Consider the following 21157-nt stretch of genomic DNA (forward strand, 5'->3'; position numbering starts at 1 on the left):
TGAGGATAAAATGAGGTAAGATTCATAAAGCATTTTTGTAAACCTTAACGTACTCTATAAATGCTAACTACTATTTCTATTATTATTGCTATAGAACAGGCTTTGGAGCCATGCAGAGAATCCAAATGAATCATTTTCCTCCTCAAATTCTTAAAGATATTTTCCTTTGGACATTGCCTTTGCTGAAAACCCCAGATGATTTTCCAACCAAGTGTTTCAAAGATATGTGAACATACAACCATATTCTTGAGCACACTTCTTTATCCTTTGGTAAATTTCTACTGCAGAAATACAGTAAATGGATAATTTTCTTAAGAAAATGAAATTATCTGTTCTTAAATATGAGACTGATTAACAGGAAAATACAGTTTTAAAAAGACAATAAATGCTTATCATACTTGTTTAAGTGGTCAACCAGGAATTTTTTTAAAGGGATGTCTGATTTTCTTAAAATCTCCATTTATTTTTTTAAAAAAGTTCCCCCACCTCGTGAAATACTTCGACTCTCCTCTTTTCAACAAACTCAATTTTTTGAATGATTTCTTGGATATTGTCCTCTTCTGTTTTCATCCATTGTTCATGCTGTTTCTGAAGGTGGATTATTTTCCATTGATTTATAACGCTGGAAGAGAGCACATATAGAATGATGGCTTAGTGGACATTTTTGTTTTAAAAGAATCAAAATGCAAAGCAAGAAGATAATTGCTTAATGACTCTCATGGAACTACAACGCTATAAAAATAATTCATGGTGCTGATTTCTACTTTGACACACATACTCTTCAGAAAATAGCAGTCACAGAAAAGGTAGTATGAGGTGCTAAGTGAGAAGGAGAAATTCCCCCCAAATTCCCATATAATTTCTTATGCCAGCCTGTGATATGTTGAAACCATGATGGAGAAAGTCGTGATGTGAAAGGGATACATGTATGTAGTGGGGGTATGCATTGGTATGTGATCCTTTGATTTTTTTTAGACTCAGTTTTGTGACCTAGGGTACATATTATGACTCTGACTTGTGATGAAGTTTCAATTTGATGTGCAAACTTACTAGTTGTCTTGCTAATCACCCCTTCCTCCCTCCTCCCACCAATGCATTGGCCTTCCCAGACTGAATTCTGATAACCTATCCTATTTCTTGGCATAATGCTATCATCATTGAGATGGGCAAGATTGGACTATCCTTTACTTACCTTGCACCAGAAGTGGGATTCAGCCCTTACACACCAGTTCAGCAGAACTGATACCCAATTTTATGTGGAGTTCGGGCAAACCAGTTGTTAAAATGGCACTTGTAATCAGGGTTCTCTCTAAGGTGGGCTCAAATTTATATTCCTTACTCTTTTTTTTGAGTTTTGTATCCAATACTGTGTTCATTTATTTCATACTCACAAAAAGCATTGCTTGCCCCTTGTTCCTTCTCAGAAAAATGGTCTCTTTTATAAATATTTAAAAATTAAAAACCAGATGAGGACAGGTTAATTTTGGTACAATTACTGAGCAATGTAGCCGTCGTGATTAGAATTGCGATGTCCTATGGATGGCTGTGTCAGTGGTCAGTGCTAGGAAGCAGTGTTTCTCCTAGAGCAAGCCAAATCCAGAAAGCTGGAGGCTGCTGTTTGTCCCTCAGGATGTCCATCTTCTCCTGGTACTCTGTGAACAGTCATTGGAAGCGCAGGTTCTGCCTGATGACCGGAAGCAGCTCTTTGAGGACTTCTTGCTTTCGTAAGCCCACCACCATTGATTGCCACTGACTTCCAGTAGAGTAATGGACCAGCCCCAGCAAAACCTTGCATAATTCTTGAAGCCAATATTCAAACCCTTCATTGACTAGGTACCGTGCATAGATGAGGAGCAAGTGGCAACATTCATGGCTGGACTGTAATGTAGCACGGCTGCCATCTGGCTCTCCAGGTAGGCCAAAATGGTCTTTTGTTGGACCAAATGAGGCATGGAGAACAAGCAAGTAGCTTGTCTTCCTGAATTGGACATGCATCTCGGGATGACGGTGAGGGGTCCAGAGCCCAGCATGGCCTCCTGGGACAGTAAGCTGTTCCTGTAGTCTGCACACTGGGCCAAGGAATCCTGTTTGTCAGAAACCAGATTCCACGTGGAAAGGGTAGGATTGAAACAGTAGGCCTTCCGTCAAACAGATTCATCACTGGGATGCCATGCTGAGTCATATCATTTTCCTGATAGAATAGTCTGCAGAGACTCGTCTTTGATGACCACTACCTGTTTGTGGACATCCCACATCGACAAGGTGATAGCAGAAGTGAGGGCCATGGTGTAGATTCCCGTGGAATGTAGGATGGGGACAGGAGAGTGCAGGACTATTGGAGGGAGCAGGCAGCAGCCACAGGCAGAGGACACGGACAGGGTCCTCTTCTCACAGGTGGCACAGATCACGTCACAGCTGCCTGCTGCAGTGAGAATCCAGCTTATCAGGACTTATCAGGTCTCCCACTCTTTTCCTTCTCGTGTACACTTTAATTGGCTTAGCTTCAAGCCTCCCACCATGGTTACATCATTCTCTATTTCAATGGACAAGGAAGTGTCAGAACTCAGTTGCAGGGTGAAGGACTTCTGCGGGGCTGGTGCTGGCAGATTTAAGAGTTAGTGCTGGGGCAGACAAGCAGAGTGCATCCTTGTCTGCCATCAGTGGAGACTGTATGGACAGTGCCACAGGATGAATTGGAAGGAAAGAGGTGGGAGAAAAAACTGGCCTGGGAGACTAGTGAGAAGAGAGTTTTACTTCTATCTGTGATGGAGAATGGCTCAAGCTTCTGCTTCTGGTGGGACTTCTATTCTTTTTGTTATATTCTCAAGGCACCCAGATTAGCTAGCCACTGTGAAGTAAGTGTCAGAGCCCAGATGATGTCAAATATAGGATGAGCAAAAATAACCTGAGATCTGCTCCATACTCACATAGTTAGTGACTTATGCATCATTTGGACTGAGGCTGTCCAGTACTTAACAAATGCTTACTAAGTGACTGTTTCCAAAACAAAACAAAACAAAAAGGTCATTAGGGGACTGATTGTTAATTTATTTGAATCCCACCACTGCCCTGCACCTGGAGATAAGTCCCATCTCTATGCATATGGGGATGGAGATATCTATAAAGAACTGTATAAACCCCTCCACTCAAATCCTTAGTCAGTGAATCAGTCGTTATTGGTCCTTTGAGAGCATGAGTGTCTCCTACCCTCAGCTGATGCCCAGGGATCAGTTTTTCCTTCTCACAGTCATTATCTGATTCTTTGGGATTTCCTTCTATACCTTCCTCCCCCAGCCCTCACCCCTGCTCCTCTGGGTTGTATTCCTCCTTTCTCCCCTTCTCTATTCCTTTCTATAGATTTTGCTGCCTGCACTTCCAGCCTCTATATCTTGTTCCCATTTACCACCAGCCTCTGATAGTGATAAGTGTCATTATGATGCTTTTAAAGCCTCCCACAATGACTGTTGGAATCATCCTTTTCTGTCAGAATCCAACTGAATCAATGGACCAGTGGTACTTCCCTTCAGATCAACAGCTGCTAAACAAAGCTGACTAAGTTTCCTGGCAACTGCACTTCCTTATACAGCCTTGTTGCCACCCTTTCAGACTTCTCTGGAAAAAGCAAGGGCTGTGCCTCAGAGCCATGAATTCGAGGAAGCTATATCCTTTTAGGTCCAAAAGTCATTGACCAGGGCTAGGACTAGGACTCTTTGAAGCTATACCTTAGAGGGCAAGACTTCTTGCCTTCACTGAAGAGAGCAAGGGTTGAGCACTAGAACCGAAAGACTTAGTAACAGCACAGGTAAAAGGGGCGATGGTGATGGGGGCCAGGACTTGTAGGCTACTGGTGCAAAGTATGCCCTCTGACTCAAGAGATTTCACTGGAAAATGTTGAATCTCATTGGGGTTAGGGTTTTAAGGAAGGATGATAAGAACGGGTGTGAAGAAGAGAATTGGTCACTGATTCTGATAGTAAGAGACCCTGTGTTTATCTATTGTTACCTCTGGATAAAGGTGGGCTTTCACCACCAAGGAACATAGTGGACTACAGGAAAAATTAAAGTAACAAGAGGATGAGTCATTAAATGATGGTTGGTTGGTGGGGGCATGGTCCAAAGAGCCAATCTGGAACTTTTCCAAGCCATAAAGTTTCATTAGCCTGAGAATCTCAGAAAATTTAGTTTTAAAAAACCTGTTGAATCAATTAGAGACCTCAGATGGGTATTATCCTTTGTCTCTCTTAAGATCATTGGAGAGATGGAGATTTATGCAGACCTGGTCACATAAAGATGAGTTTCCTTTATAGCCAGTTCTCTTTTTGGGGAGAACAAAGGACAGGGTGAAATTTCTAAAAGAGAGGGATTTAATAGACTGGATCTATGCTGTTCTGCCATTGGTCTCCATGCCTTATGACTAGCCTGCAATTGGAGTGATTAAAATCACTCTTTTGGGTAGAACTCCATTCAAACAATGCCAGGCTTTACCTAGACAGACCTAGGCACACAAACTGGTAAGATTTGAGTGGGAGGTCACTAGTCTGGCAAATATGGATGTCCACACAGATAAGTTGTCTGGGGATGGCAGGATGTTTGGTGGCCAGAGGGTTACAATTTCTTCTCTTGTAAGGAGCTTTTGGTGTGGCTCCTGAAATGTTGGGTTGATAAAGAGATGACTGATTACCATACATTGCAGATGCTAGTAAAGATATAAGGTGACATTCATCCCCAGGGCAGTAAGGGCCCTCTAGTCCTGCTTAAGTGTAAGGCATTTCCTAAAGTCTTACCCCACTTGGATATAAAGGATTTCTGGATATTGGCAGCTGGGTTATTAATTATAGCAGGAGACTCTTAGTGGGTCCATTGGGCCACCACAGTTTCTACCGGGGTTTGGGGAACAGGCTGCTAAAAGAAGGAATGTTTTTGAAAGTTGGAATACATATAGAAGCTACCGTGACCACTTTGCTGGTTATTGTAGGCAGGGTCAAATGGAAACCTTTTTAGTTGCCCAAATCATCTCATGTAGTTAAAATCAAAAGAACCAGGTCCTTTGAGAGGTGAAAGTTACTTCCTCCTTAATGATGGAAAACTAGGAGTCTAGAGTAGTTTGCCACACCACATCCCCTTATAAAAACCCCATGTAGTCAGTGAGGAAGATGATGCCTTGTGGCTTATAAAGGACTATAAGTATCTGAACAAAGTTGTTATATCTATCATTGTGGCCACCCTTTACCTTGTCAGTGGGGTGGACCATGTTGCTTAGGTCCCAGATAAATTGTCTGAGATTACTGATCTCATCAATGGCATTTTTATGCTCCTGTGGCTGAGACTAGTCAGAAGTGCTTTGCTATCACATAGGATAGACAGTAAAATATATGCCTTTACCATCCTTCCCCAGGACCACTTGAACTCTCTCTCCAGTTGTCACCTTCTGGTGGGTAGAGAAATGAAAGAGGTCCCATTTTGTGAGGGTATTGATATGTACCATTACATTGATAGCATGAGGCTGACTGTACTAGATGAGGTCATGGTGATGGAAGTACTAGATTAGATAGTGACCCAGATGAGAAACAAAAGGTGGGAGATCAGTCTTATGAAGCCCTCAAACCATGCTCAGTCAGGTCTTGGGCAACTCCTCTGCATTTCCTGTTGGGTAATAAATGAATGAAAAAACATTTTTTTTCCACACTTACATAGTACAGTAAATCACTGTACTATGCACTGGGAATATAAATAGAAAGCAAGACAATCCCTGCCTTCAAGGAGCTCACATTAAAATAGAGAGAGAGATAGTACAGATAGGGAGAACCTAGATGATTCTGGATTTAGCCCAGAACAATTGAGTTATGTTCACCAGTACAGCAGGTACTGGTAGTGGGTACCAGGAGCCACAGAGAAGGCCCTTGCAGGTAACAAGAAAGCTTTCCCAATGATATTCAACAATGGATCACATCTTCACCATTTCTCTCTCTCTCTCTCTCTCTCTCTCTCTCTCTCTTTCTCTCTCTCACACACACACACACAAAACCAACCCCAAACTATAGAACATAGAGAATATTAGATCCCATTGATCTGATTGCAAATTGAATATGTAGACACTTTTATTTGGCAGAACAAAATGCCACCTTCTAGTCTCTTTTGCAACAAGGAGTCTCCCATTCGTTTAAGATAATTTGAGGTTCTTAGAGATACATAACAATACGAATAGCTCTAATCAATGACCTTCTGATCAGAAACATCAGATGAAATATAATAGAGGGATATATGTCCTCACCAAAGATAAATATTCTTCTATATGATAGCCTTTTGTGTTTCTTCCTTGCCATTCTACTCTCAACCCAAATCTTTCCTTCTTCAAGTTAAAAATCCCCAATTCCTTCTACTAGATAATCCTAATGGCTTCATTTTCAGTTTCTTCAACATAGTGGTTGTTTAACTCTATACACATTCCAGGTTTTCAAGGTCTTTCTTAAAATACAACCTATAGAACTGAACATAATGTTCTACTTATGATCTTCTTGGGTTAGGGCACAAAGGAACTATCAAAGCCTTTATTCTATTCAATATACTTCTATTAAGGCTGACAAAGATGATAATTAGCTTTTTTAGTTATCAGATCATAATATAAACTCATACTGAATTTATAGTTGAATGAGACCCCCCCCCCCAGATCTTCTTCATGAGAACTAATGTCATCATGGCTTCCTTATCTTGCATATGTACAGTTTTTTAAATGTTGTAGGACTTCACATTTATCCAAATCAAATTTCTTCTTCTTAGAGTTGGTCCATCATTTTATCCTATTGAGATCTTTTTGAATTCCAATTCTGTCAACAAATGGTTTAGCTAAACCTTCTAGCTTTGTGTCATCTCCAAATTTGAGAAGCACACCACTTATGCTTTCACACAAGTCACTGATAAAAATATTGAATGGAATAACACCAATGAATGATCTCTGAGATCTCTGAGAGTCGTTTCTCTAAGGTTATTGACTTTCATATATTGATCTAATTTTCTTGATGTGAGAGCTGCATTCCATAAATGTACACATTTTAAGTGCTTCTTAATACTCTTTATTTATCTATTTTACATCTGATAATCCCAATTCTTTTACATAGAGACAAAAGGTTTAGAGATAAACAGAATTTCATTTTGTAAAACTAGTCTTTTTGAACTCCAATAATCAATAAGTGACTGTTTTCTCCCTCATGGATATACAAATTACTGTGTCCTCATCAGGAATTTCTAAGTCACCTTTTACAAAGTGAATTTTAAAAATAAATTTACCTTTTTTGACTTTCTTTTGCCCAATTTCCTTTCAGGAAGTCTATTTGCTTACGATAGGATTCTACTGTTGTTCTGCAATAAAACGCAATATTTCAAATTTAATAATAATAAATTCACATTGAATTTATGTGCAATAGAAAATATAATACTTGCCCTGAAGAAATTTCTTCTCTAGTTGAGTTGCAGAACACAAACTTAAAAGAACAAGTGAAAAATTTTTTGACAACCCAATGTAATGATAACATTTAATAATTAACATCAGATATTTTGAACTGGGTGTTCCTGAAGCATCTCAGACTCAATTTAGAATAAAACTCATTTTCATTTTCTCAAAACCCATACCTTTTCTTAACTTCCTTATTGCAGTCAAGGGCATCCTTATCCTTCTAGTGATCTAAATCCTCAACATTGGGGTGTCCTTGTTATATGACTCTTCCTCATACCATATAACCAATTGGTTGCCAAGCTTTCTTGATTCTACTTCTAATTAAATCTCACAAATCTCATGTATTTCTTCAATCCACAACTATCCTTATGCAGGTCCTCATTACTTATGCAGAACCTTTTACTTTTGTTCATTTTTGCTTTAAATTGTGTCTGACTCTTCATGACCTCATTTGGAGTTTTCTTGGCAAAGATACTGGAATGGTTTGCCATTTTCTTCTCCAGCTCATTTCAGATAAGGGACTGAGGCAAACAGAGTTAAGTGACTTGCCCAAGGTCATTCAGCTAGAAAGTGTCTTGACACCAGACTTGAACTCAGGAAGATGAGTCTTCCTGACTTCAGGCCAGGCCCTCTACCCACTGTATCACCCAATAGCCTTATAATTGGTCTCCCTGACTTGAATCTCTCTCCCCTCTCCAAACTATTCTCCACACAGCTGCAGAAATGATATTCCTAAAACACAGGTCTACATACCTCACTCCCCTTCTCAGTCAACTCCAGGACTCCTTATTAGCTCTAGGTAAATAGAAATTCTTTTATCTGGGTTTTGAAACTCTTCAAAACTTTTTGAGGCTTTCAAGGCTTATTACAAATTATTCTCCTTCATTTATCTTATAGTCCAGATAAACTGGCCTTGTTGCTTTTCTTCACAAATTTGGAAGTTCATTTCCCACCTCTGTGCTTTTGCATTCGATGTCCTCCATAAATGGAATGCACTTCTTCTTCATTTTCTCTCTTAAAATCTTTAGTTTCCTTCCAAGTTTAGTTTAAGTGCTATTCCTTCAAGATATCTTTCTTAAGCACCTAACTGCTTTGGCCTCTCCTTCAAAATTACTGTTTGCTTTTTCTTTGCATATATTTTGTACATTCACTTATCTGTGTATATGGCTGTCATGTAGAGTGTACAAACTCCTTGAGAGTAATTTTCATTTTTGTTTTCCCAAAGCCAGCATAGTACCTGACAGATAGTAATGTTCAATCAATGCTTATGGATTGATTGAATCAATATAGCACAAAATACATACATCAGCAGTATAGAGTGACAAGTATCCAAGTGAACAGATTCTGGTATGGCCCTCATGGAAGACTTCCCAGAGGTGCATTTTGAATAGGTTGATATAAGTGGTTAAGAAAGAGAAGAGAGCTATATCAGGTAGAGGGATATAGTACAGAAAGATATAGAAACAAATAAATAAATAATATAAATAAATAGAAAAATATAAGTATGTACATTTATATTTTATATATCATATATAAATAAACAAATAGGAAGCTAATAAGGAATGAAATTAGGAGAATTGGAATGAACAAATTGTTGGAGGACCTTGAATTCTGGGGCAAGCTTATATCTGACACCAAAGAAAATAGAAAAGTAATATAGGTTCTTGAAATTTGAAAGAATCTCAGTTTAAAAATGGAAGATTAGAGATAAACAAAGATGGCACAATAGGAGGAAATAGTACAGTTTAGTTTCCCCAACAACTACTCTAGCAAAAATCTAGGGAAAACTCCAGACCAAGTGGTGATCAGAAGATTTAACCAGAAACCACAGTGAATCATTTCTTTTTTTCAGCCCAAGATCAGAAATTTGGCCCATAGGTGAGTGACCATGGTAGGAAATGTGGAATAAGAATGGACCAGCATTGCAGACTCAACTCCTGAGCTACACACAGGGCCATAAGCATTGTTGCTTTGACTGTAGGAAATGAACACAAACCTGGCCTTGGGCTCAGAACAGGGCTAGGTTAGCTGTGGAAGATCTGAAAGCAAGATTGTAGATTTAGGGCCAAGGGTAGCAGGCAGCACTGTTGCCTCCTAGCTAGTTGACAGGGGGAAGGGTGGGGCAGAAAATATCTACTAGAACTCCACCAAGGAACAAGTCTCCAGCTGTGTCACCTTGACCCAAATTGGGGTCTGGAACTGGAAAGTCCAAGAAGGCAGTGATCATATGATACCCTAGATCAGATCACATAGGGCCCACTGAAAGTCTGCAGTTCCCTGGTTAAACCACATCGGTGAACCCTGAAAAACATAGCACTTAATACTCAATACCCAGAGAACCTAGCAGCAGGATCCCACATAAACCAGAATCAAATAAGATCCTAATAGTCCCTCCAAAAGTACACAAAACCTGGCCCTAACACAAAGCCTTAATCTGGGAACAATAAAAGACACTCACAATGAAGACTTCTTATGGTACCAGGGATGATCATGGCACAAACCCAGATCAGGAGAATAACCCAGAAAAGACCTATAAGCAAAGCCTCAAAGAAAAAACACAGTTTGCCTAAAAGATAAATTGGAATTTTGTTTTTTAGAGTTAAAAGTAATATTGTAAAAGAAACAAAAGTGTGCAAGGAAATAATTAGAAAAGAAATCAGAACTTTAAGAGAGATAAAGGCTTAGAGAATTAAGCACAACAGATACAAACCTTACCTAGGTAATAGATTCCCTGAAAATATGAATGAACCAAACAGAAGTAGTGACTCCATGAAACAACAACAAATATGAAAATAAAGTCAAAAGATTGGAAAAAATAAAATGAAATTTTAACAATATCTTATTAAAAAACACCAAGTTGGAAAATAGATCAAGGAAGACAATTTAGGAATCATTGGACTGCCTGATAGCACCCTCCTCCACCCTCCCCACATGCACTGGATGTCATATTTCAAGAAATCATGAACGAAAACTGTCTAGATTTTTTTTTTGAACAGTAGGGAAAAATGAAAATAACAAGAATCCACTGGTCACCTTCCAAAAGAAACCCCAAAATGAAAACTCCTAAGAATATCAGAGCTTAAACAGAATTTCTTGCTAAAAATACTACAAACAGCCAATGAGAATTTAAGTATCAAAGAACAATAGTCGAGATTACAGAAGATTTATTAGCTACCACTATAAATAGTGGAGAGCATTGAATGCAATATTCCAAAGGACAAAAGATGTAGGCTTATAACCAAAAATAATTTCCCCAGAAAAATGAGTATATTTATAGAGAAAAAAATGGATCTTTAATTAAATAGAGAACTTCCAAGCATTCTTGATAAAAGACAAAAATTGAGTGGAAACTTTGAAATACAAGCACAAGAGTCAAGAGAAACATGAAAAGGTAAATACAAGTGAGTAATCAGAAGAGATTACACAGGGATGATGTATTTATATTCTAATGAGGAGGTGATCTGAATGTCTTCAGGGCCTATAAGGAGTTAAGTATTAGAAGGATCTGGAAGTGACTTTATGTTTTGATGATCTTAGAAGAAGAAAGGAAAGAGAGGGGGAAAGGGATACACTAAGAAAGAAAAGGCAATAATGGTGTGGGAATTTAGCTTATATAATTGAGGTATGCAAGTAGAAATCTATCTATATAAACAATAAAGGAGTAGGGGGAGTGCACATCAATTTCACTTCCATCTGAACAGATCAATGGAGGGTAGAATACATGTGGTCATTAAAAGGGAAAGAGGAGAGAACAGGGAGAGGGGAAGGGGAAATAACAGAGAGGAAGAGCATATTCAGGGAGAGAGTAGTTGTAAGTAAAACAAATTCTGATCTCACAGTGGGAATTGAGAATAGGGATTTAGGAGAAAAGAAAGAGGATGACCTATGATTGGGATCAGAGTAGGAGGAAAAGAAGCTGAAGCAGATTATATAAACAATAGAGCATTGTGTGTGCTTGCATAAGGTCTAAAGGAAAGGGCACTGGAAACCAGCAGAGGCCAGTTATCTTCTCCCAGAAGTCACTTAGGTCAAGGACTAAGGCCAGTGAAAAAGCAATTCCTCAGCATGAGAGAGTGTTGAGACAGATTTGATGCCTACCCCTTGCGGGATCCACCATCAAGTGGGAAGGAGTCAGAAAATGAGTGATGGAGAAATAGAAGAAAACAAGGACTGAAATTACCAAGATCTCAGGAGAAATAAAATTCAAGTTAAGAACCTTAAGCACATGCTCCCCGCCTCATGTCTTTCCTTTCACCAATCTATACTCTACCTAGCTGCCAAAATAATTTTCCTAAAGTACAATTCACTCCTATTATCAACGTTTAATGACTCCCTATTACCTTTGTAATTGAATATAAACTTTTCTGTTTTGCCTTCAAAATCCTTCACAATCTAATCCCAACTTAATATCCTATTCTTGTTATAAATTACTTTCTCTTCTCACAAACTATGGTCCACTCCTTGTTCTTTACATAGGACACTTTTTTCATGTCCAAATCTTTTCACTGACTTTCCCTCATGCCTGGAATGCACTCCCACCTCACTTCTGCATTTTAGAATCGCCTTGTTTCTTTCAAAACTATGCCACACCTTCTATGTGAATCCTTTCCTACTCCCTCTACCTGGTAACACTCTCCTCACTCCCCAACCTTACAAATTTTATCTTGTACTTATTTTGCATTTTGTATTTATATACATGTTGTCTCCCCTAACAGAATGTAAGCTCCTTGAGGAAAGTGACCATTTACTTTTTTGTCTTCACATCCTCATCCCCCTAACAGGCAGCATGACATACTGGATGGAGAGTCCAATTTGAACCCAGGAAGATTCAAGTGCAACTCTGGTTTCTGACATATACTGGCTCTGTGATCTTCAGGAAGTCACTCAATATGTCAGTACTTCAGCCACCTCTCTAACACTTTAAGTTGCAGTGAAGGTGCCAACCTGCATAAGAAGAGGAGCTTCTTCACCTGGGAATTTCTTACATTAATAAAATCAGGGGGGCAGCTAGGTGGCGCAGTCAGTAGAGCACCGGCCCTGGAGTCAGGAGGACCTGAGTTCAAATCCGGCCTCAGACACTTGACACATGTACTAGCTGTGTGACCTTGGGCAAGTCACTTAACCCCAACTGCCCTGCCAAAAAGCAAAAAAAATAAATAAATAAAATAAAATCAGGGATCCAGTCCCTATGTCTATCCTTATCCTATCGCCAATCCTTAGCATAATGCTTAGCACACAGTTGGTGCTTAATAAATACTTGCTGACTGTTTTCCTATATCCAGGCAGTCATCTAGTGCTATTAATCGACTCTACAAGATGTCACTCATATCAATCCTATTTCCCCCGCCACCCTCCTAGACCAAGTCTACCTTAGCTCATGCATGAATTATGATGATAGTTTTCCAGCTAGTCACTTTGCTTCCCGTGATTGATAACTTCACCCTTCGAAAAGTGAAGCCCCCAGGATCATGTCTGTGAATCATGAATTTCATTCCAAAGACAATGACCCCATAGAACAGACCCAGATATTTGTGATGCAAGACACTGGAAAAAAAGTGGAAATGATTAATATACTAAAAAAGAGTTTGACTCCATAGAATAGGCCCTGGCAGGGTTCAAAGTGGTTTCTTAGCAAAAGCGTTCCTCACTTTATAGAGTGGATACATTCTTGAAGAATGTGGGTAAATAATTTTTTCTGCAAATCGTTTTTAAAAGTTTGACATTTAAATGAAAATTAAATTCCAGTTGTTCAGTGAAGAAGGGGACTTTTGAAAGCATATGATCATAAGTCTGATGGGGAAAGATAGCAGTTGGTGTCTACTAATAACAACAATAGCTAACATTTATTTATATAGCACTTTAAAATCTGCAAAGCACTTTACAAATATTATCTTATTTGACCCTCAAAAAAACCTTGTGAGAGAAGTACTACTTGTGGTTGTTCAGTCATTTTAGTCATGTCTGACTCTTCGTGACCCCATTTGGGGTTTTCTTGGCAAAGGTACTAGAGTGGTTTGCCATTTTCTTATTCAGCTCATTTTACAGATGAGAAAACAGAGGCAAACAGGGTTAAGTGACTTGCAGAGGATCACATAGCTAGTATGTGTCCAAGGCTAGATTTGAATGCAGGAAGAGAAGTTTTCCTGAGTTCAGTCCTGGCACTCTGCCCTATGGCGCCACCTAGCAGCCCTATACTATCATTTTTTCCCATTTTACAAATGGAATAACGGAGGTATATAAATGTCTTAGGCCTGATTTGAATTCAAGTCTTCCATAGTACAGAGCTAACGATGTACTGCACCACTTCACAATCATCTTAAACATCAGAGAAAGCACGTGATTTATATTTTGGAGGCCGCATGATGTTGACACATAACTGACACCTGATGACAAGTGTTATTTTGTCCCTGAGAACAGGGAATTTAACCATAGAAACATTGGGGCAGAAATAACACCATAAGGTAACATCCTAGTAATGAAACTGTAATTTGAACTGTTCAGGAAGCCTCGTGCTTCTCTGTTTCCATAGAGGTACCCATTTGATGGGCATGCAAATATTATGCTAACAAAAATGGAACAAATTGATTGTAACTGTCCAAGTGGCTAAACAGAAAGACTTGCTTTCCTATAGTTCTTTGTGACCTAACATAGGTCTACGATTAAAGGTTGCCCAATGGATAGAGTGCTAGACTTGGAGTCAGGAAGACCCGAGTTCAAATCTAGCCTCTGACAATTGCTAGCTATGTGACCTTGGGCAAGACTTTTAACCTCTGTCTCATCTGTGAAGTAGGGATGATAATAGCACCCATTTCCCAGGGTTGTTGTGAGGAGCAAATGATATAATAACTGTAAAGCACCTAGCACAGTACCTGGCACACGTTAAGAACTATTTAAAAGTCAGCTATTATAACTATCACCTGTTTTAAAATGAACAAGGTAAGCAAAGTCACCATGGTATATAAAGTTTAAAAGGTTACATACCGATAGAGGTTCCGGAGATTTTCTATTGCCTCTTCTAGGGCTTTGATGTCTGTCAGCCTTTTGGTTAAGAAGGCTCTTTTCTCAATGATAGTTTCTTCTAATTTGTCAACTCTAACCAGGAAAAAAAAACCCTGTATTTTAGTGAGTTGAAGTTTTTAAAAGATATTCCTCTTCAAAAGGAGGAAATTTCAATCACCAAATAAGATGAAAAAAAAGCATAAAGTATTCAACAATTCATGGTATCTGGCCAAATGAACAAAAACAGCAAACCAGAAAATCTTTCTGACCCTTCATTGTTTCTTCTGTGTTAAAGTGGACTTTTCAATAAATTCCTTTGATACTCCAAATCACAGGAAGAAAAATAAATCAAGCAAGAGATGAAGGAAAAATTTCCATTGCTTTTGTATTTCTAGGATGATGTATAAGTTCTTGTTAATTGAATTGAGTAAACTTTCTAAAATTGGACTTATCCCACTCTTTTTACTCAGACCAGGGAGACTGGCAAATTAAAAACATTAAATTGCAATTAAACACAGTGTTTTTTCCCAGATTAGTATGTGTGTGTATTTTCTTATTCTTCATCTCGCAAATGTAGGGCAAATGTAGAGCTGAGGATGCCACTTCGTTTTAAGCTAATCAGGTTATCCTCTAAAGCATTCCTCAATTTTCTAATAATCCATGAAAGATCTGTCTTCTGTGAAATGACCTGAGTTATTCTTGGTCAATTTCAAATGGTGACAAGCTTTTTAAGTGTTACTCTAAGAAGCATTTGCTTTTAATTACCTGGTTCTTACTTCAAAGGGCATCTGTGTGTGTGTGTGTGGCGGGGTGGCGCTTGGTGAACAGTCATTGTGATTCTTTTCTTATGTGTAATTTAGAAATGAAACAGTATTGCTAGTTCTAAAGTTGGTTGACCTGCTCCAAGGTGGGGAAACCATATTCAATAAAGTAAAGACAGCCAGACTTGGGGCATGACATGTTAGTGTGGCTAAAAGTCTAACATATCGTTGCATTATTGAAAAATTTATAGGTGAAAATTTGGAATGAGTTTGAATGAAGAACCACCAAAGTGAATCTCAGGAAAAGCATGCGATTCCTGACCACTTAAACTTTGATGAATTCTCACCACTTGGTGGCAGCATACTGAAATAGCAGCCTGTAAATGATAAAAACATACATTTCTTGGGCTGATAGCTTTGCTATATGATATTCGTGTTCTTCTTGTAGAGCTGTTCGAAGCTGGTCACTAAGGATTTTATTTTTTCCTCTCAGATCAGTATTTCTTGCCTTTATCTTTGCAAATCTTTCATTAGCCTGGAGAGAAACAAAATTAACAGAATGAGATTTTCTTCTCTCCCTTGCTCTTTCTCTTTTTCTCCTTTCCATCCTTCCATCTTTCCTTCTATCTTTCCTTCTTTCCCTTTTTTCCTCCCTCCATCCCTTCCTCCCTCTCTTTCTCTTTTTTCCTTCCTTTTCTTTCCTTCTTTCTTTCCCTCCTTCCCTCTTTCCTCCCTCCCTCCCTTCCTTCCTTCCTCCTTCCTTCCTTCCTTTCTTTTTCCTTCTCTCTCTCTGTCTTTCCTTATTTCTTCCTTCCTTTATTTCTTCCTCCCTCCGTTCCTCTCTCTCTCTCTCTCTCTCTCTCTCTCTCTCTCTCTCTCTCTCTCTCTCTCTCTCTCTCCCTCTCTCCCTCTCTCTCTGTCTTTCCAAGGTAAATGATCCCAATAACCAAGCTACTTCCACCTCAACAAATCTTGAAGAGTGACTGAACTGTTCTTTCCTAAGAGATTGAGGAATTCAGTCACCTTTTCTGCTTCAGTCTTCACCTGCAGATGGCATAGCATTTATGCCTAATTTTTTCTCTTAGGTTTGTTTTTAATTTCTCATTTAATTTAAATCTTTTTATCCTCATTTATTTCCTTTTTGAAAAAAATTATCTTGCTTTCAATTCACAGAACAAAATAAGCATTTCCATTACAGTACAAAGATGATTGCACATGAAACTGTGAATCTGCCATTTATAACTCGCTATTCCCTCTAAATATACAACAAAGTTATCATGTAAATTTTTTTTTCTCCTGCCACCCTAGAGATGGCTACCATTAGACATAAATAGGCATATATAATGTAAAATTATTCTATACATACTTCTATTTATCAATTATTTCTCTGGATACAGATAGTGCCTTTCCTCATATTTCCTTTATATTTAATTTGTATATTAATTTACATCTTTAAAGTCTTTCCCTTTGCAATGTGTGCTTCTATAATAAATGCATGCAGGGGGTGGGGATTGGGGAGGCAAATGGAGAGAAATTTGACTTTGGAGATTCTTCAGTATCAGAAGAATGGAAGAAGTCACTGAGGCAGCAATGGGGCAAGAGGACAAGTTTGTTCTCACTTCACCAGTGAGATGTAGGATGAGCCTCAGCAGAAACCACGGGATCCAGCTCAATATCTAACCATTCGGTGAAAGATCTAGGAAAATTCCTTTGTCTGTGACTGATGGAGTCAGGGACCATCTAAAGAAATTTCTGGTTAATGGCATCATCACAGAGTCCAACAGCCCATATGATCTTATGATGATGGTATTGAAGAATGGGAAGATACATATGCATGGAAACTTTTGGATGCTGAATAAAGGAACTATAGTGGACCAATGCACCATGCCAAGAATTCAAACTGACTTGAATTATCTATTTGACATCCAAAGGTTCTCAGCTTTGTGCAGTGTATGTTCCCAGGTTCCCATGGGAGAGGAAGACAAGTAGATGACAATTTCATCTCTCCAGTTGGATTTTTCCCAGTTTGAACATATGCCCTATGTCCTACTGTTTCTCAGGAGCATCTTCCACTTTAGAAAAATGATGGAGAAAATAGTTTGAGACATAAACCTGCAAATGTTGGTGTACCTTTATGACATCATTGTCATTGGGAAAGACCCTTGAAGAATAGGAGGAAAGACAGATGAAATTATTATTGTCCTACAGACGTCTCAAACTCAGTATGTCCAAAACTGATTGTATTCTTCCTCCCACCCTAAACCCTCTCTTCTTTTAGACTTCAGTATTTCTGTTAGAAGTACCATCATCTTTCCAATCTCATAGGTTGATAATCTCAGCATTATCCTTAACTCCGCACTTCTCTCAACCTCTACATCTAATCAGCTACCAAATATTGCCATTTCATTGTCCACATTTCTGGAATCTGTCTCTCTTTTCCTACTCACAGAGTCACCTGAACTATATATTTGTGGTTCTCATCACGTCTCGCTTAGATCTTTACAATCTCCATATCTTAAAGCTTTTCACCATTCTTGATTCTCCCCCACACTTTTTGCCTCAGAACTGATTCTCTTTTAATTCAGACCTTCCTGTTATTTTGCTACTCAATCAACTAGAGGTATTCCTATTGCCTCTAGAATAAAATATAAACTCTTTGGTTTTGTTTTCAAAGTTTTTCACAATATATCTCACCTGCCACACTAGATACATCACCTATCACATGCTCTTTTATCCAGTAAATTGACTTTCTGTTCTTCACACGTGGCACTCAATCTCCCATCCCTGTGTTTTTATGTTGGCCATCTCGTATGTCTGGAATGCACCTTCTCTTTACATCCACCTCATAGACTCTCTCTCTTGCTTTAAGATGTATTTCAAAAGTGACCTTCTGCATGAACCATTTCCTTATTTCCGCACCCCCAACTGCTAGTGGTGCCCCTTAATCTATTTAAATAAATAAATAAATATTTAACTACTTTGTATGTATTGTGAACTTTCTATAGATGCTTCGTATATTTTTATATCTGTACTTCTACTTGTCTTCTCCATTAGGATATAAGCTCCTTATGTGAAGAAATTTTTGTACTAACCTCCTGAGCACCTAACACAGTGCCTGGCACATAGTAGCCACTTAATAAAGACTTATTTAGAGTCTAAAGTTTTTAGCTGGAAAGTGCCAACTTTGTAGAGTGTATTAAGTATGTGGAGCACACAGTGTCTTAACTGTGGATTTTCTTACTGTTCCTTATACATGACATTTCATCTCCTAACTCCCTCCATTTTCACTAACAGTCCCCTATACCTGGAATTCTATCTCTTCATCTCTATTTCCTGACTTTCCTGACTTTCTCAAATAAAATGCCACATTTTGCAAGAAGCCTTTCCTAATCCCTCTTAATGCTAATGCCTTCCCCCTAAGATTATTTACAAGTTACCCCATATATGTATTGTTTGTACAGAGTTGTTTCCATGTCTCCCCCATTAGCTCATTAGCTTCTTGAGAGCAAGGATTTTTTTGGCATATCTATCTGTCTTTTCTTTCTTTCTCCTTCCTTCCTCCCTTTCTCCAACCCTACTTTTTCTTCCTTCCTTCCTTCCTTCCTTCCTTCCTTCCTTCCTTCCTTCTTTCCTTCCTTGCTCCCTTCCTTCCTTCCCTCCTTCCTTCCTTCCCTTCTTCCTTTCTTTCTTTCTTCCTTCATTTCTTTCTTTCTTTCTTTCTTTCTTTCTCTCTATCTTTCTTTCTTTCTTTCTTTCTTCCTTCCTTCCTTCCTTCTTTCCTTCCTTCCTTTCTTTCTTCCTTCCTTCCTTCCTTCCTTCCTTCTTTCTTTCTCTCTCTTTCTTCCTTCCTTCTTCCTCTCTCTCTCTCTTTCTCTCTCTCTCTCTCTCTCTCTCTCTCTCTCTCTCTCCCAGAAAAACAAAGCTGTCTTGACTTTACTAAGTCTAAATTCACTTTGAGACTTCAGGATATTTCTAGGATTGTTATCACCAATTAGCAATTATGTCACTATCGCTATGTCACTGAGTCTGCTAATATAAGCACATATCATTGAAGAGGCACAACAGCAGAGTATCAAGAAATGCAGTGCTGACTTAAAATCCCCAAAGCCCTCTGGAAGCAGAGGAAAGGGCAGATATGAAACAAGATTTTAGATTTGGTCAACTGTTTCACGAATGTATTAGCATTGGTTTATACATCCCTAAGCAATCACTTTAAGGTTTACAGTACTTTGAAAGTCATTATTTCTTTTGATACTGATACTATTCCAGGCATTATTATCTTTCTTGTACAGCTGAGGGAATTGAAGCACAGAAGGTTGAAGCAACTTGCTTACGATTAAGGATTGGAGGTGGGATTCAAACCAAGGTCATCCAGACTTCAAATCTAGCTCCCTTTTCACATCCGTGCACTACCTCTTCAAAGTCCTTGCCTTGTAACAACCCTTTCACCAAAACATTATAAATACTATTACCTTCATTTTACAGATGAAGAACCTGAGATGGAAAGGCAAATGACTTGTTCAGGGTCACAAAGCTAATAAATATCATAGCTATGACTTTATCCCAAATTTGTTGACTATAAGAGGACTTTCCCCCCTAAATGGTATTGCCTCTCTAACCTGGGCCAACAGTGGGCAGGGAGCCGAGCATATTCCTTGTTCTGTACCATTCTGTACACAGTTTGGAACAGGTTAAGTCATAGAACAGCCTGTCTTCAATAAGAATATTTAGGCTCCCTATTCTCTTACTCTTTATTCATTGAATTCCTCTTCCCAATATCCCAAAGACAATTTTATTTATAGCTCATATCTGGGGTGTCCCCAGAAATGGAGGAGTAAAAAAAGTTGCTCGATATACAATATGAATCAGGTATAGGTTAGGTAATTTATTCTTACACACAAAAGAAACACTAAACATAGGACACCCACCAGAGTGTACTTGACCAAAACAAAGTTTTAAAAGATTTCAGCGACGTAATTTATAACTACTCTTACAATATTTTGGGACATCGATACCTAAACCTCATCCGCACAAAAAGCAATTTTCAGGCGTGCTTAATTAGGCATTTTATATTTCACCACTTCCAGTACATTTGCCAGGCTTGGGCAAAGGACTTCTCAGTGGCTCTTTTTTCTGCTATAGAACCTTCCTCTGTTGCCAGTTCCAGCCACTGTCACAGCTGGTTTCTTCTCTTATAGGACCCAGAACTCATGAGATAGCCTCCAATCTTAAGCGGGCCTATATCTTGTTACTCTTTCTCCTAAAATCAGGAAACAACAACCACCACCACCCACAAATGAGGCAGCTCAAGTTCAGGCTTGTCTCAGGAGGAAATATGCTTTAGAAACTATGTGCATGCCACTGCATCAAGGCTGGTATGAAGGGGCTCAATGTAAGCCAAACTTCCTCTTACCTGCCTCTCGTGAATGAGTCCTGATCCACTGGAAAGGAAAAGGGAAGTGGAGGAGCAGGGCAAATCAAGATGTACGTCTACTGAATCATCAGCTCCTCTAGCTCAGATGTCAGAACAGAAACTCTTCATCATCTCAAAGTGCAAGTCCCCCAGTGCTGTGTCACTATGGCCAGAAGCAGGTCCCCCAAAGCTTCCATGTGGCTGCTTGGAACCAGGAATGATGACTCTGAGCATGTTCCATAGGGAGTAGGGGTAGATATTGCCTCTACTATATCTCTATTACATTTCTTTTAACAGATATAAAAAACCTAAGTCTTTTCCTCCTTTCCATGGGATGAGGGTGGGATGGAGAGAACGTATGTATTTCTTGCCTTTTCCCCAATAACATCAGTTGACTGTGAAATAGATTTCCATGGCATCCTTGGTACATGCAGAAAGGAAAGATCCATTTAGAGATAGGTTGAAAATTTCTTTCCTCTCTGTTTCCCAAGCTTACACAGTGAAATTAATCTAGCCACATGGAAACTTCTCAGTC

General features: G+C 38.9%; 1 pseudogene; it reads right to left on the reverse strand.

Annotated features, from left to right (window-relative positions):
* Nucleotides 1-1548: 1548 nt before the first annotated feature.
* On the reverse strand, nt 1549-19878 carry LOC118829849 (annotated as a pseudogene).
* Between the last annotated feature and the right edge of the window lie 1279 nt (nt 19879-21157).

The sequence above is a fragment of the Trichosurus vulpecula genome, chromosome 8, assembly GCF_011100635.1.
Source record: "Trichosurus vulpecula isolate mTriVul1 chromosome 8, mTriVul1.pri, whole genome shotgun sequence".
Lineage (NCBI taxonomy): Eukaryota > Metazoa > Chordata > Mammalia > Diprotodontia > Phalangeridae > Trichosurus > Trichosurus vulpecula.